Source organism: Melopsittacus undulatus, chromosome 10 (assembly GCF_012275295.1).
Source record: "Melopsittacus undulatus isolate bMelUnd1 chromosome 10, bMelUnd1.mat.Z, whole genome shotgun sequence".
NCBI classification, from domain to species: Eukaryota; Metazoa; Chordata; class Aves; order Psittaciformes; family Psittaculidae; genus Melopsittacus; species Melopsittacus undulatus.
In genome coordinates, this window is record NC_047536.1 from 28,690,184 (window position 1) to 28,706,587 (window position 16,404).

A 16,404-nucleotide genomic window follows, 5' to 3' on the forward strand; every position below is an offset into this window, starting at 1 on the left:
TGCTTTTAAAAAGGCCTGACATCCCAGACAGACGGGTGAGGAGAGAGGAAGAGGAGGCTTAGTCACACTGGCCACAACCCAACGCTGTGGTGCTTCTCCAGGGCAAGGTCTTTAATGTCCTTCCTAGGACAAAGCTTTACATCTGCCTTTCCCTGTGAGAGCAACCTGGGGGCTGTTCCCAGCCAAATCTGCTCCTTAATTCCTTCCATCAGAGACTGGGGCCAGCGAGAGGGATGCTGCCGGCATCATCCCAAGGAGCCCGGAAGCCCCGTTCCCCCTGAGGCCACTGAACAAGGGGTTCAGTGGGGATGGGGCGTCCCTCAGCCACCGGCCACAGTGATTCCCGAGATGCCTCTGGCAAAGGGAGGATGAGCTGTCGGGAGCCACCGGGACTGGCCATGAGTGTGATCCTGAGTGGAAACAAACCAGCTGGACAGGGAGCTCCCTCCCACCTCAGGCTGAGCCCAGCCTGAACAGCCCCTGCGGTCCTTCGGGTCCCCTGACAGCAGGAGCCAGGCATGGGAACCCAAAAGCCAGTGTAAATAACATGCAGACACTGGCCAAGTTTTCAACACAGATGGAATTCCCAGGAAAGAGGAGTGTCAGTGTCCGGGGAATAAACACCCAAAGCCATTCCCAAAAGGAGGAATAACACTGTCAAAGGCGATGCCTTCCCCACTCCTCCTTTCTCCCCGTGTTGATGTAGATCATGAATTTCCACCTACTTGGGAAATTCTTCCCAGGGTAAGCGCCAGCATTAAATTAAAACCTCTTGGAGCCTTCCCCTAAAAGCCAGCGTGTCCCAGCCGACATCCGAGCATGCCCATGTGTGTAGGGGCGCCTTTGGGAATGCCTTGCGTATGGTCCCTATAAGCGTGTGTTGGACAGGATTCCTGGGGGCTGATGGGATGGGAAGCCTCCAAGCTGCGGGAAGCCTTTGGTTTGCTGCTGCTTGCGTAAATCCCTGGACACACACACACACTGAAGCTGGTATGGGATTGAGGGAATGGCTCTGCCTCTTCTAGAGCAGCATGACCACACTCTGATACCGGGGTAAGGTGACCAGGACAGGCTAGCTGTGACATGTCCCCAGTGCTGAGTGGAGCTGGAGGTGGGCTGTGGGGACCTCAGTGATGGCATGCAGGGGTTAAGGCACGTGCCCCTCTGGAGCCCTCGCAGGCAGCAGCCACAGGACACATGTGATTATTATTGTCATTCCCTTCATTTCTAGCATTTCAGAAAAGGAGCTGCCCTCAGGACAGGGATTCAGAGGATGCTGTGGAGGAGCCGGCAGCGTTTGCCACTGAGCTTCTGTGAAGGTGGATGAGGAGCAGCTATTTAATGTGGGTATTTCATAGCTAGTAAAAGAATAAGAAGACAGCTCTTTACCCGTAGGGGAAGGAAGTGTCAGAAATGATTGATGGCACTTTGAGCTCCTTGTTGAAATGTGGTCAAAGCCACCACATGGGAAATGTTTGGGAACAGTTCTGCCACCTGCCTGCTGTTTGCTGGGGGCTCAGGGCTGGTGCAGGGCTGCTGGGGGACAGACCCTTGTCCCCAGGTATCCTCTGAGCTTTGCAGTGGCTCAGCATGGGGAGCGTTTGGCAACCTCCTGTGATGCTCATGTAGCCCACCATGTGCTATGGGACCTGCATGTCACCCACTTTGCAAGGGTTGGGAGATCTTCCTCCACAAGTGCCTGGTGCTAAGATCCACGTCATGGTCTGCTCTGTGTGGATGCAGTACTGGGTACAGGCGAGCTTTGCCGAGGATACCACCTCACACAACAGCACATCTCTTCTTCACCACCCTGGGGCAATCCAAGCAGCCCCAGATCCCCAACTGCAGTTAAAGACAAATGCAAAGGACCTGGGGGACACCTCCAGCTCTGCAGGGCCTGGCTTGTCCCCAGCACCGGCCCTGCTGCAGCCCCCCCTCCCAGCACCGCAGCATCCCAGCCCTGCTCTCTTTGTAGTGCTATTTTTAAAACACCAAAGGAGAACTCCCACCTCCGTCTGCTGGAAACGTGGCGCATCCCTCCCGCTCCCCGCGGCCGCCAAGAGCCCTGCTCATTTTCAAGCCTGCCCGAGTTAGCTCCAGATCTAAACCCAGCCGAGCAGACTGAAAGGGGCTTGTTGTGTGAAAAGGTTCCTCTGAATTAGCTGTATCTGCCTTGTGATCCCTTTTTGATTGAATGCTTAATAGCAGCCAGGTGCAGGCAATACGGGACGCTCGCCCGCGCCTCTGGAAGCAGCTTGGGAACGCGGGCAGCGCACGGGCAGCTCGGTGTGTGGGCTGCTTCTGCCCTTCCTCTGCCTCCCCTTTCATCCACAGGGATCCCAGCCTTTGTTTCCTTCCCAATATGCGGGAGATGCATCTCTACATTTGCATGTGTGTATACACGCAAACGCAGAGCTCTGTTGCAAATACAGAAGCACCGGCACATGCGTGTGTTGTTCATGCAACCAGGTGGGCAACATGCTTGTAACATGTATGTATGTGTGTGAACATGTTCTGTTCATCAGCACTCCCGCGCTCTGCAGCAAGACGGTCACATGGAGCCTGAAGACATTTTTCCACCCTGGCACTTCCAAATGTGTCTGCTGGTGTTGGAGCCCATTTCCATCCCTGAGTATGTCTGTGCACAGCCTTACTGCAGTGATTTTGGAAACACGCTGCCTTCGGAGGCCATAATAAAAGGTGGATGCCAAGGAGAGAGACTGTCCAGAAACTACCAAGTGAAAGACACTGCTCTCCTGGAACATGTGTCTGAAAGCACAGGGCACAGGCAGGAGTGCTCCTGAAGGCATGAACATTAACTTCATGTGCTGCTCAGTGGTCTTTGGTCCCTGTCGCCATGCCAAACCATAGGAGCTGCACTGTCAGGCAGCAAAACTGCTGCAGCTGAAGATGCCCGAGCTGCTCCTGGCTTCCTGGGGCTTCAGGGCCCTTCTTTATCCAATGACACCATTCAAATACACTTTTTTCTTCTCCTCCACCCCCATCCATTTCTTTTCCCCAAGTGATGCAATTTCCACCCAACACTGTTCTGGAGAAAGATCTATAGGGTGTCGCTTCCGATTATAACTCCTGTAGTGCTGGCTGTAGCCTGCCTGGCTACTTGATTTATTGGACTCCCAAATCCTCCAAAGAAACTCAGTGATTTTATATAAACAATTCCCTTATGCCTGAAAACACAGCATTTGCCAGAGTGCTTTCTCAGTGTTAGCATCCAGAAAGTTATTAGTGCCAATAGGAGAAGAAATTGTCCTGAAATCTGGGGCAAACACCGCGTACTGCAGAGGTATGGACCAAGCATACACATATATGTTATAGCTTGTGCTTTTCTGGGCTGCAGAGACATGTACTGGGCTGGTCCCACTGCTGTTACAGGGGTTTTGTCACCTTCAGTGAAGGCCAGGCAAGAGCTGTGGCACAGCAGGATGAGACGTCAGTTGGCAAAGAGCCGGCTGGACACAATTAACCTGTCAAAACGTTTTCAATACTCAGGCTTCAACGGGATTTGATGAATTTAATGTTTGCACCGGATCAGCACTTTGCATCATGCAGTGGCAGAGCTTCGGAAGCGCTGAAACCAGATTTCCTCCATTGCTGAAACATAACTCTGCTTTTCCACCTGCAAATGGGGCCAACAACACTTTTAAGCTATGGAGAAGGTGATAAGATTCAAGGGGAAAAGGCGCTGTACCAGAGCCAAGTCATTCCCTACTATCCCAAGGTTTCAGGTGCATGCAGAGGAAAACCAGTGAAAGGCCTGTTCCTTCTCCTGAGGGGAAGTGTTTGTAGGATCAGGGTGTATTTAGACATGGCAGAAATGGGACTCCTAAACAAAGGGCCAGGGCGGCGAGCCCTGCGCCGCTGCCACCATTCCCACACGGCAGAGGGTTTCCAGACTCGCTGCCTACCTGCCTGCGGGAGTAAAGCTGTCCAGACCCACCGACAGCACTGGGGAATTCCATTTTAGGAGGTGATGGGAACAGGGTCAGGCATTTCTAACCCCCCACTTTCTTGCCAGAGTGGATGATGTGGGCTGAGGGACTGGGAACGTGCTTCTGCTCTGCTGCCTGTTCCCCCACCACTGCTGGGTGTACATCCATAAACCTGGCTGCTGATCTCTGCACAAGGATCCCCCGACCTCGAGCGTGTCATAGTGGCCAAAACTCCAGCACAACCCGGCTACATCCCCCCAACTGGCTGAGTGTGGTGCCAAGGCCCTTAGCCTGCCAGTGCTTTGTGCTGCTTATGGGATGAAGCCTCTTCTCCATTAATGGCCACAACATAAATTGGTTTTAAATACTAAATTGCACCAGGGCGAGCAATTCATACAGATTTACTTTGGGATTGTGTAATTAGCAGTGGGGGATGTGCAATTCTCTGTGAGGAGATGTGCAGGAGCAAGAGCAGGCTGTTTCCTATGGAAGAAATCAAGGCAGGCTGAAGAAAGGTGTCAGTGTTAGCTGTGTGAACAGCAGCGGGGCTGGGCTCATTGAGCTTTGGCCCAAGTTTAGGAAATAAAGATGCATGGTGCCAGATTGCTGCTATGAAGTGAGAGGGGGATGCTGCTGAGGATTTGGGATGCTGGAGGTGGAGAGGGAGGGGCTGCACCATGGGGACAGAGCGGATGATGGACCACCTCCACTTGGTCCTTGGAAACCTCCCTCTGAGCAGGGGCTTTGGAAACCTTCCTCTTTCCCCTCCTTGTTCTGTTTGTCCTCAGCTCGGTCCCCCTGAACGTGCACGTGCACGGATGCAGGCGTGCGTGGGGCGAGCTGCTCACAGTGAGCAGATGCAGGAGGCACATGTGCTGCGCTTGGCTTGCAGCAGCGCTACATATGCAATTTTCTCCTTTACGCCCACAATCAGTTTATAATCTCTGGCCAGAACTTTGTCTCCTCCATGAGAAGATTTGGCCTGTGGAGAGACGTCACCTCGAAGGCGAGTGGGAAATATGAAAGGGTTCTCTATGTGGAGAGCAGCTCAGTTTGCCTGCAGTACACAACTGTGGGTTTTCCATCCCTCTGGATTTCTGCTCCAAGACATCTCTGCACCGCAAGCCCTGCCTGGGCTGCACCGAGTGCTGCCTGTGGTTGGGATGAGCCAATGGCACCATACTGACACTGAGCCATGCTCCCCTTGGCATTCCACTAACTCATGGGGGTTTGCAGTGCAAGAGGGACAGGAGCCATGTCTTGTGTGAAGGTAAAACTGGGATCTGTGCTGTCTGGTTTCTCAGCTCCCAGGTACTGGGCATCCATTTGGGACTGCTGCCATGTTCCGTGGCTGGTGGGGATGGAGCTGGGCTTTATCTGAGCGATCCTGATGCACTGGCTTCGTGTCGAGAAAGCATCAGATCCACCACCTCCAGCTTGATCCTGGCCACCCAAGTAGCACCCTGGGATGCTGGGCTCCCTCTTGGCCCTGGAAATGCGGGGTGCAGGCAGCATGCTTCCACCCAGCCGGTTTGGCACCGGATTTCCTTGGGATTTAATGGAAAAGATAAGAAAACAGAATAAATGGGGGGGGGGGGGGGGGGTGTGGGGGAGATGTGTGTAACATGACACACATGAAAGAGCTGCTGGTGTGCAATTGATCTGCTGAATCAGCCACCCCTCTGGAGGGTGGTAAGAAATCCTCTGGCTAAGAAATGCAGCTCTGGAGATGCGGAGAGGTTGGAAGTGGAGCCATGAGCCCTGTCCCAGCCCTGTCCTGGCTAGAGGTGTGTTGGGCGGGATGCTGCTCTCACACGTGCAGTGAAGGCGTGTGGCCTCCGCTGCAGCCCCAGCAGAACTGAAACGGTTTTCTGCAAAGGGAAAAAGAAAAAACAAAACAACACAAAAAACCCTAAAAACTCACACAATCATTTTGGGAGAGATGGAAAAGGCGATCGCGGCAGCAGCATGGGCTGTTCTCCACCTGTTGTTATTTTGGTCTGGCCCAATCAACCTGCTAGCCAGGCTGGAGCCAGAGACCATCTGGAAAAACTGCCGTGTTTATAAAACTGACATGGAGCAGCACCCCAGGGCCCTGACCTCCCACACGAATCTGGAAGTGATTAAAATGGCCCTGCCTGCCTCTGCGGCGCGGAGCTGCCTGCGGAGCAGCCACCGCCTGCATTTGGAGTTCTCATCAGCGGCGCTGGGAACGCGAGCCCTGCGCCCGGCTTCCCTGCACGGAGCCCCCCGCACGCAGGGGGATGCTCTGGGGAGCAGGAGGGAGGGATGTGCCAATCCATCTCACCCAACAGAGCCTTTCCCTACCTGGAGCTGCCTCACTCGGCACCGCATCCCGGTCTGGCTGATGGGCACACACCCGAGGCTGCGGCAGCCCACCCATCGCTCCCTGCCCTGCATCAATCCCTCCGTCTGCAGTGGCCCTCTATTTTTACAGCTAGCTGGAATTAAACAGTGAAATAGTATCGGTGGGCCTGCCTTCAGTGGGAATTAGAAGGCGAGCCTCAGCACCAGCAGCAAGTATGAACCCTGACAAGCTGGCTGTGAGCTTCAGTGAGCTCCAAGTCACTGCTGTGGGACCAGAGCCATGTACAGCCCTTCCCCAGGAGCAGAAAGGCTTTGGTGGGGATTTGGGTTGGGATCCCTGTTTGGAAAAGCTCTCCCCAAAGGGGTGCCCTCCCCTCTGTGCTGCTCTCAAACCTCTCACCTCCAGCACACTGCTTATCAAAGCAGCTCTGTGTCCTCCATGTAGCAAAGAGTGACACCACAGCCAAAACTCAAGCCACATTGGACCTTGCTGACCTGCACCGGGCAGGGGACATTTGGCTGGTTTCAGCCTTGCCTCTCCTGCTGGGCAGTGGTTTAATTAGGGAGGTGTGAATAATGAATTATCCGTGCCTCTGAGCCATCCATGGAAAATTCAAATCAACCTGCTTTTGGTTTACAAGACGTCAGAGAGCTATCTGCCAAGAGAGAGCAGGGGGAGGAAGAAAAGCCAGACTGTGTCTTGGTGGGGGCCGACGAGCGGGTGGAGACTGGAGAGCGGGCTTGGAGGTGATGCTGTGTGGTGCAGACTGAGCCCAGTTGGTGCTGGCTGCTGGCACATGAGGAAAAGGGATGCGTGGTCCCTCAGTGTGTGAGCCAGGGCTAGAGCCACCAGGCTGCGTGATGGATGGAACTCCCTGCTCCCGTCTCACTTATAAGTGAGCGGGTGGGCAGGGTGGTCACTGCAGCCATGGTGAGCAGCTGGTGGGGACAGTGGGTCCTTCTATGTGGGATCCTGCTCCCTGGGCTCCCTCTGGCTCTTACTGGTCCCAATGTAGGGGTAAAACCAACCCCTGTCCCATCCCAGGGGTCCTGCTGAGGCTGGGCAGTGACACTGCTGGCACCCCAGAACAGATGGGGAGCAAGGGAAGGGAGAGGCTCCCGCCTCAGCCCCATGGGGTGGACCCAAACCCTTGCAAATGGGGCTGCTGGGATTTATAGTGACAGCTTCAAGTAAACACTTGCTTCACCCTGGCACAAGGGGACTTAATCCCTGAAAGGGCCCTGGCCTTGGGCCTGGAGGAGCCCTTTTTGCTGTGTTTGCCTTTGTCCCTCCTCTGTTTTACCTGCTCAGCTGTGCTAAGCCCTGGCCCTGAGTTTGCTGCCACCGCTATTGTTCCTGTGTTATCAGGGGAGGATGATGGGGACAGGGATGGGAGCAGGAGGGGCCGGCTGGGCTGCAGAGCCTGGCTTGAACTTGGCAGAGCTGCCGTTGGGCACAGCTGGGCAGGATGCTCTGGGAAGGCTTCCAAGCGACACACTTCTCCTTCTCTCCAGGTTCAGCCTGGACCTGGCTGCGATGGCAGCAGCTCCCTTCCCTCCTCCCCAACTTGCCCTGCAGTCCAGTTCCTATGTGCTTGGATAGGGATGCTGGGAAAGACCCAGCTCCCATGGCTCCATCCCAATCCAGGCAGGATTTCTGATGGAAGAACATGCAACATTATCAGCCTGAATTTCAGACACTTTAATCGGCTGCTGATAACGAGGGGGAGCCCTGTGCTGCTGCCGGGGCTGAAGGCTTTGAAACAGGCAGAAAATAGACCTGTCACGTCTTTTGTCTGGGGCCAGCTCTGCTCATTGATCTATCAGATGAGTAAACCGATACATATTAACCCAGAGCCAAAGCAAACATATTCTGAGTGTTGAAGAAGTACAGATAAGTCCTTTTCCCCCCACTACCCCCAGGAAGCTGGAGCTGAAGCCCTGACTTGGGGGAGTCAAGGGGTTCCCGTCCACCTTCTGCACCCCTTTCCTGGGGTGCATGGCTGCGTGTGCCTCAGTTTCCCCTGCCCTGGGGAAGGGATGGGACCCTCCACCATGGGTTTGTCCTTGGGGGTCCAGCCCCCATCCTAAAGTTGCCACTACTGCTCTGCCGCAGGGAACGTGTGCCATGGGAGCACTCCCATCATCAGCCTCCTCTGCTTGTCGAGGTTGTTAAATTCCCCCCCAGTTTGTAAAAGGAAGGGCCAGTGGCTGATAAACCCTTGTGAAAGGCCGGATGATAACAGCAGGTAGCATCACAGATAAACCCTCCTACCCACCCCCCTGTACCCACTGACCTGCGGCTGCAAACTCCCTCTGCGGGCTGCAGGTCCTGCAAGGCATTACCAACCCCTGCTGTGTTACAGCCTCTTCTGAGTTATGATTAAAATCTATTACACAAATAGATTGTGGAAGTAAATTGTGCTTCAGGGAAGTTGAATACTTGAAACCATAGAAAACTCCCACTACTGATTCAATTACTTGCCATAGGCAAAAAGCACTTTGGCCACAACAGTGGGACTGAACTGGGTTTCATCTCCCTTGGTACACTTGGGTTGGTGGGGGACATTTCTGGGGTGCTGGGACCCACTGTCTGGGCAGTCAGAAGTGAAACCCTTCACAAGGACACAAGCATTTTGGTGCTTTTTCCCTGGGAAAGAGCAGAAATGACTCATGCTGAAGGGGGATTTTGGAACAACGATGTTGGTGCCTGATTTTTGATAAGTCTCAAAGTTTCATTTCTACATGATTGTCTTGGTTAATTTTGCTTCAATTTTGATATTAAGAACCATGCTAGTTACTTCTGCTTTGAATTTTCTGTTAAATGGTGTACTAAATACATTGTGAATGCAACACATTACACGGACATGGTTATTTGGATGGTGCAAAATTCGATTTCATATAAATCACAGTCTAGGAATGAGAAGGAGGGTGTATCCCTGGGGTGCCACACAGAGACCTTGTCCCTTCATCATCACCTCCACCATTCCCATAACTGGCCAGCCCTGGCCCCGCTCCCCTCACCTCGGGGGCTGAAGGCAGATGAAGATGCTTGTTGTGGTGCTTCACTAAGGACAGAGGAGGGAAAAGGGAAGTGACTCGTCTCACTCACCGCTGGGCCATGTGTCACTGGGGAAGCCACCCGCGTCCGGCCCTGCTCGCCCTGTCCAGCTGCACCCACCCCAGCATCTGCCAAGCAAACAGAGACACCCCCGAGCTGAACAAACAGACACCGCTCTATGGGCAGGAGGGCAGCTCCGGGCCAGGGGGGCTGCTGACGGCAGGTTTGTGCTGCACCTTGCAGGGATAGGCAGGAACCAGAGGAAACCGCAGCTGCTGACAGCCGTGCCCAGGGGTCCGGAGAGGAAACCAGGGCAGCCCCAGCACCGTGACCTTTCCTCCCGCTGGGAATGCGCTGCCTCAGCAGGAAATGCTGAGGGTTCTCCTGGCTGATGGGATGCTGCTCCCCATGGCTGATGCTGCGGGAGCCCAGGGAAGAGGTTTGGAGAAGCCTCAGCAAGGGCATCCTCTGCAGAGGCTTCAAAGAAGAGTGACGGCTGCACAGCAGCTCACCCGCAATGGCTGCAGCAACCACACACTGAGTCATTTGACTTCTCACATGGGTAAAAGAAAAGGGATCTGGAGTGAGCCCTGGTGCAGAGCAACCCACCTTGTGGGTCAGGCTAGCTCTCACATCCCACAGCGGGGTTTCCTGGCTTCTGAGTCCCTTGTAAATAACATTTAGCCTTTTTAAGTGGTAAGGAAGTTATCTGGGAAATTAGAGCAAAGGATGGGAAAAAGCTGACATTGAATCCTGGTTTCTGTTCTTCATCCACCCTTTGATGTATTTCTGGGGAAAAGCCGCATCCCACTCAGGGTGTGGAGCTGCTTGACCCCACTACAGGCACCTGAGTAGCCCATAGGGATGCTCTGCATGCCCCAGCCCCTGCCTACTCCTAAATCATAAGTGGGCATGAAATACAGGATTGCCAAAAGGACAGGGAGCCTGGCTCAGCTGGCAGAGCCCCACTTCGGCAGGGGGAGATCCTGGGCTCAAACACTGTTGAGCAAAGCTCAGCCCTATCTTGGACAGTGGCATCATGCAGGGATGGGAACCGTGCTGTAAAACCTATATGCTCCCCTGCAACCACCAACCAGAACACTTGCTCAAGGAGCAGCCTGTGCTTGCTCAAAACTCAGCCCAGGTGAGCCCATAATGGGATCCAGGCTTCTGCTGAGCACAGCTGGAGGTTGCCAGAAGTTCAAGCCAGGCTGGGGTTCAGGTCTGTGATGAAACCCTCGAGTCTGGGAGCTGCTCACAGCAGCTAACACAGGGACAAGCAGCTAAGGACAAACTTGGGAAGGGTTCTGGTTAGCTGGGCACTGCTGCTGACAACAGCAGTGAGAGGAGATGGTTCAGCAGCAGCAGGATCAGTCCCCTTAGGCACTCTACCAGGAGCAGCCCTGATGCACACCAGCAGAAGACACCCTGCAGAGGAAACGGGAGCCCGTTCCGGTGAGGAAACGCCACAACTGCTATTTATTTGCAGAGGTTTGTTTTCATTAACTCCAGCGTGAGTCAAACCCTTCCTGCCACTGCCTCACCGGCACAGAGCCTCCGGCTGGCACCGCTGCTTCTCTGCTTGCCGGGTGGAAGCTGAGCAGCAGGAAGCAGGACAATGTGGCCAGCGGCCCCGGTGGTGAGCAGCCCCGTGGTGTGCTGCTGGCAACTGTGCCGTGTCCATGAGCTGCAGCCCCACGGGGCTTTCCTGATGAGCTGTGTGCATGAATCATGGGCTGGCTGGGAAGGGGAGAAACACAGCGATGATGGAATGAGTTGGGAGCAGTGCCTCCAAGGGAGCTAGACCAGAGCTGGGAACAGCTGCCTGCAGGAGGGGTAGAGCTAATTTTAGGGGTAGGATTGGTAAGACATCCCATTGCCAAGCTCTTCATGCCTTTGCCATCACTGAGGTGCACTCGGAGCCAGCCAGCCCATATCTTTATCTCCTCCAGCCAGCAGGAGGGAGGCACAGGGCAAGAATAGCACTGCCATCCTTCCTGGCATTCCAGCCCCATGGACCAGGGGTTTCCTGAGCAGCGCTGTGCCCCTGCAGTGGATGGTGGATGCAGCACCATGGCTGTACCTGACCACACTCTGGCTAGCTCCTGGGTCATCTCTGTGCCAGAGAATTGCTTCTCTTTCTGTCCCACACAAAAGCAAGAGCTGGGGGTGACCACCTACAGGTGTTTCAGATGGCAATGGCAGTGATTCATGGGGTAGCCAGGGAGTGTGGTGGGGAAAAGGGACCAACCTGAGCTGGATGGACCAGCTCTGAGCAGTTTCAGCTTAGAGAAAGGACCCTTTGCAGTGAAGAAATAGGGACATTTAAAACCACGCTGGTGACAGCCATCAGAAACACATGCTGCTTTCCCAGGCCATTCACTTCCCCCCAGAGATGCTTTAGTGCGGGTGAAAGCAAACCAAAGACAAGGAGTAAACAGCTTTTACTTCTCCAGCTGAAAGACACAGCCACCTATGCCCTCCACCTACAGACACCAGGATGCCACATGAGCTATTACATCCACAGCCAGCTGCTCACAAAACCCATCCGAGAACACAAACCACACAGCCACACAGACCAAAGGGCTTTGTGTGAGAAGCAGCCGGTTCCCCACTGCTTCCTCTGCCCCGCTGCCTGTGACCCACTGCGTCCTCCAGGCCCAGAGCCGGCCCCGGCAGGAAACAGGTGGGATAAATATTTGTGCAAAGCAGAGTGAAACTCCCCTTGAAGGCCATGCAATGTGTTTCCCTTGCAGTGGTTATGAATGGGAAGGTAACGGCCAGCACTGCAGCAGGTGCTGCCAGGGCGGTGTGGGACCAGCACTGCTGCCTTCCCAGGGAAAGTGAGCCCATTACTCTTGGTACACCAAGAAGGCAGGCTCAGGAAGCTGCTGGGGGTGCGGGAAAATCAGCCCTGGAAAAACCCAGGCACTTCATTGCTGTAGTTCAACCTGAGGCCCTTGGGAGCCCTGCAGGGTAGAGACCAGCACACCCAACCCCAGGTGGGACCACCACGTGAGACCCCATGCTGGTGGGACAGAACAAAAGCTGTACTGTCCCACCATGATGTTTGTAAAGATCCACACCTCCCCTTTGTAAGGCTGGTTAAGAAAAAGCACCAAGGGACCATGTGGATCTGGTGCCCTCTGCAACCAACATGTCACTGGAAATGATGTGCTGTTGGGGTTGGGGCAGATCATAGAATCATAGGATGGTTTGGGTTGGAAAGGACCTAAAGATCACCTAGTTCCAACCCCCTGCCAAGGGTAGGAATTACTCACACTAGATCCAGAAGCTCTTTCTCTCCCCTTGGAGAGGTGGTCAGGATTTCACCCTCTCAGCCCACCAGCATCAATGCTATGAAGGAGGGGAAAATGCACTGCAGTGACGCTGCTCCTTCTCCCCTAAGAGCACTCTACTGTGGGGGCCTGCTGCTGTGGCACCTGTTTCCAGCGGTGTATGGATTAATTCAGAGACTATCTTCAACCAGAACTAAAACTGAACAAGACTGGGATCTGCAACACCTTCATCTGGCTCATTTCAGAGCCAGGCAGTGGGAAAGGAGTGGGAATTTCTCTCTCAATCAGTGTGCGCGGGGAGCCGGGGCAGCACAGGATACAGGCGCCTCTGAGCTAACACGCACTCATTACAACCCCGACATCTGCTCTCTGACCTCTTGTGCTCCGAGTGCTGACAAACCTGCCCCGGCTGCCTTCCCCCCTTGGACTTCCTCCTCCTGCCTGCAGTCACCGCCGGCTCCCCAGCGAGGGGCAGGTGGGAGCCACGGGCACCCGCGCCCCTCCCGGCGGCGCTGCGGAAGCTGATCCGGTGATTCGGGACCGGAGGGTGGGGACGGGCTCCGCAAACCAGCGAGGGTTGCACAAGAGTTTGCTTAAGGGCTTGTGACTGCAGCCTCATGCTCAGGTGCTCCGGGCAGGCAGGGAGCAGCCCGGTCCTGGGGGCCAGGGCTCTGCATCCCCATCCAGGCACAGCTGTACACGAGATGCTGCAGAAGCGCTCTGGGTACCACCCCCTTGCACACTGGACCTGCTAGATCCAACCACAGCAAAGAGCCAGCTGCTCACATCCCTGTGGGGTTTGCAATCCACCCAGTAGAAACCAGCACAGCCGATGCAATCCATTCCCCTCATCTACCTCTCTCCCTTTTTTCCCCTCCCTCTCATTCCCCCCTTCCCCCAAAAGCTCTTTGTCTCCGGGCTCTGCAGAGGAAGCAGACCTTCTGAAAATAAACTCTTTCTGCTTTGATCTGGTTTATGGGCACGCACTGTTTATAGCTCCGTGCGTACGACTTGACACCTTCCCACCTGCAGCCTCAGCAACTGCTTCTTATCACAGCCACTTTGGATATTAACAGGCCAGCAGGGAGGGCAATCTGGAGGTCCCCAAGGCCCCCAGCCCACCCCACAGCCCAGCACCCTCTCCAGCCACTGCCCCTCCCCAGGCAGGAGGGAGACCTGCTGGTATCCCCCTGCATGTGCTAATTGCATCAACCCATGTTTATTGGGATGTTTATCTAGACTAACAATGATGGGAGGGTCTTCATAGGTCAGATCCCCACAGGAATTGGCTCATTTTGACCTGTGCTTTCAGCACAGCCCAGGACCTGGTTGGGTTCCCATGGCTTCCTTCTGACTTGGTGGATATACACATTTGGGAAGGAAGGGCAGGAAAGGCCTGGAAAGCCCCAGATATGCTTTATTTTGACCTAATGAAGTGTATATTGAAGTAGGTGTCACCCACCTGGTCTGGGAACTGGAGCCCACTCAGGTTCCACAGCCTGGCTGGGTCAGTACTGGTCTGCTTCTCCAGCACTGGAAGGAGGGCAGGTACCTCTGCTTTCTCTGGAGCCTGTTTTGTGACCTCTCTGCTCTGCTACAGCATCCTGGAAAGAGCCCGAGATGTTGCAATAAATGAGTCTGTTAATAAACAACATCAAGTCCGGGCTGTGCTTACAACCATCTTTTATACAGACTTGCCTTCAAAACACCCACCAACAGGGCACCTCTGTGGTAACAACGAGGTGGTGACATGTACCCAAGAGTGGATCCAGGCGCTTCCCCTGTGAGGTCTGGCCCTGCAGTGCTCAGCTGGGCTGCACCACCAAGGATCGGGGAATTACAGTTGACAGCACAGAAGAGCTGTCAAGGTTTTGGACATCTCCCCTCCAAAAAGCAGGGAAGAGAAATTACATTTCAAAGCTCATTCACAACAGAAAGCCTTGAACTAGACCAGCTTAAGTCAGTTCTTCCATCCTTATTCATACACTTCCAAAATACTGCACATTTTCACTTTGAACATACAGAATGTTTTTAAGTGCATTTAATTACCTTACATTTCATGGGGAAAATAACTCATTGAGGCTAGGCAAAAATAATCATGTTTTTGACACAGTTGCAACCACAGGGGCATATTTTCAGTTATGAGAAGTTAATCAGAATCAACCTTTTCCACCATATTGATTGCAGCACACTGAGTTTTCAGTTAACAGCATTTCCTTAGAACATTCCCAGTTGGCTCCAGCAGCAACACTTACTTCATACCTCTTGCTGCACTAAAGGAGATGGTTGGTAACACTTGAAACTCCCATTTAAAGCTGATATAGAGGCATAATGGGGGGGAACGGGATGGACACTACACTCCTTGCCACAAGATACTTGAGGTCAAGCACCACTGCTGTCAGAGGCAGGTGATGCTGACTGCCCCAGGCATGCTGTGCTCAGGGCAATGGGCTCCAGGTCACAACCCTGTGCTGGCATGCCTGAGGGGAGCAGGGAGTTCCTGCCCATGGGGCACGGACTCAGCCCAAGCACCTGCTCCAAGGTCTCGGGATGGAGTTTCCTAATCTCCAGGCAGGCTAATGCAAGCGGCATCTTGCACAAGTGGCTGTTATCGGCATAGTTTGGGGCTTAGTGGTGGCGCGGCAAGGGATGGGGATTGCTCTTGGCTGTGGAGGGCTCCAGGCTGCAGCCGGGCGCCAAGGCTGGGGAACAGCCTGCTCTGTCGTGCTGCAAGCCAACAGCTCCAGTATAGAGACACATGGAAAAGAGCCCAGAAATCCCAAGGCTTGGCCTGGTGCAGGGAGTGACTCGCTCTTGGCATTCTCTCCTCAGCACACCGCTGCCTTCCCAGGGATCCAGCCACCCTGTGGACCATGATTCCCCCAGTGTGGCAGGACCAGCACCTGGAGCCGCTGTCTGGATGTGGGAATTGCCATGTAAGACACCCAGGGGAAGGTCTGATCCTGCTGTGCACCAAATCTCACACAGGCTCTGCACCATGCAACTCTTGCCCTTTGCAGGTGATGGAGCGGAAAGCAATGCAAACCCCAGCTGGGTTGAGCAGGGGGGTCCCCACCACCTCCCCAGGGAGCACTTTAACAGCAGTACCCCTATTCCACCCAAACCCTGCCCCTCTCAAGTAAATCTGGCCCTTCTCTAAGGCAGCATCACATAGGAAGGATATAGTTGTATTTCATGTATTAAATATTTGGGGGGCACCTTCGGGGAGCAGCTGCACTGGTGGCAGAGGGACCTGCAAAGCCACGTGCATTGGAGGACAAGTTCTGGCCTGACCAAAGGGCTGCAAAGCATCTGGCATGCTTCCCCTTGTTCTGCTATTAACTTTTATCAGGGTAACTCAATTGTTTGCTGTGGCTGCAGGAATGCCCTCATGATCTGCTACAGCATGAGCACACACAGCCTCACAGCACCCACAGGAGAGCTGAGCACTCACAGCAAGGTGCTGGCTGTGAAGTAAGGCAGAGGTTTAACTTCTAAGCATCACCTCTGAACCCCAAACAACTACAACAGCAAAGGAAAGTGAGGTGGCTCTTGTTGCAGAGCCTCCTGAGGACACACCATCACAGGTAATAGAGAAGTACTGATATCCAGGGGGATTTAGGGCTGCTCCCAGGCCCTGGAGTTAGCACATGGAGCAGGACTGCGCAGTGTGCCCATGCGTGCATCAAGAAATCAGCTGTATGTCCCCATCAACCAGAGTCTGGTGCAGTGGCACCTCTCCTTTCTCCTCCCCAGCTTTGTGCTT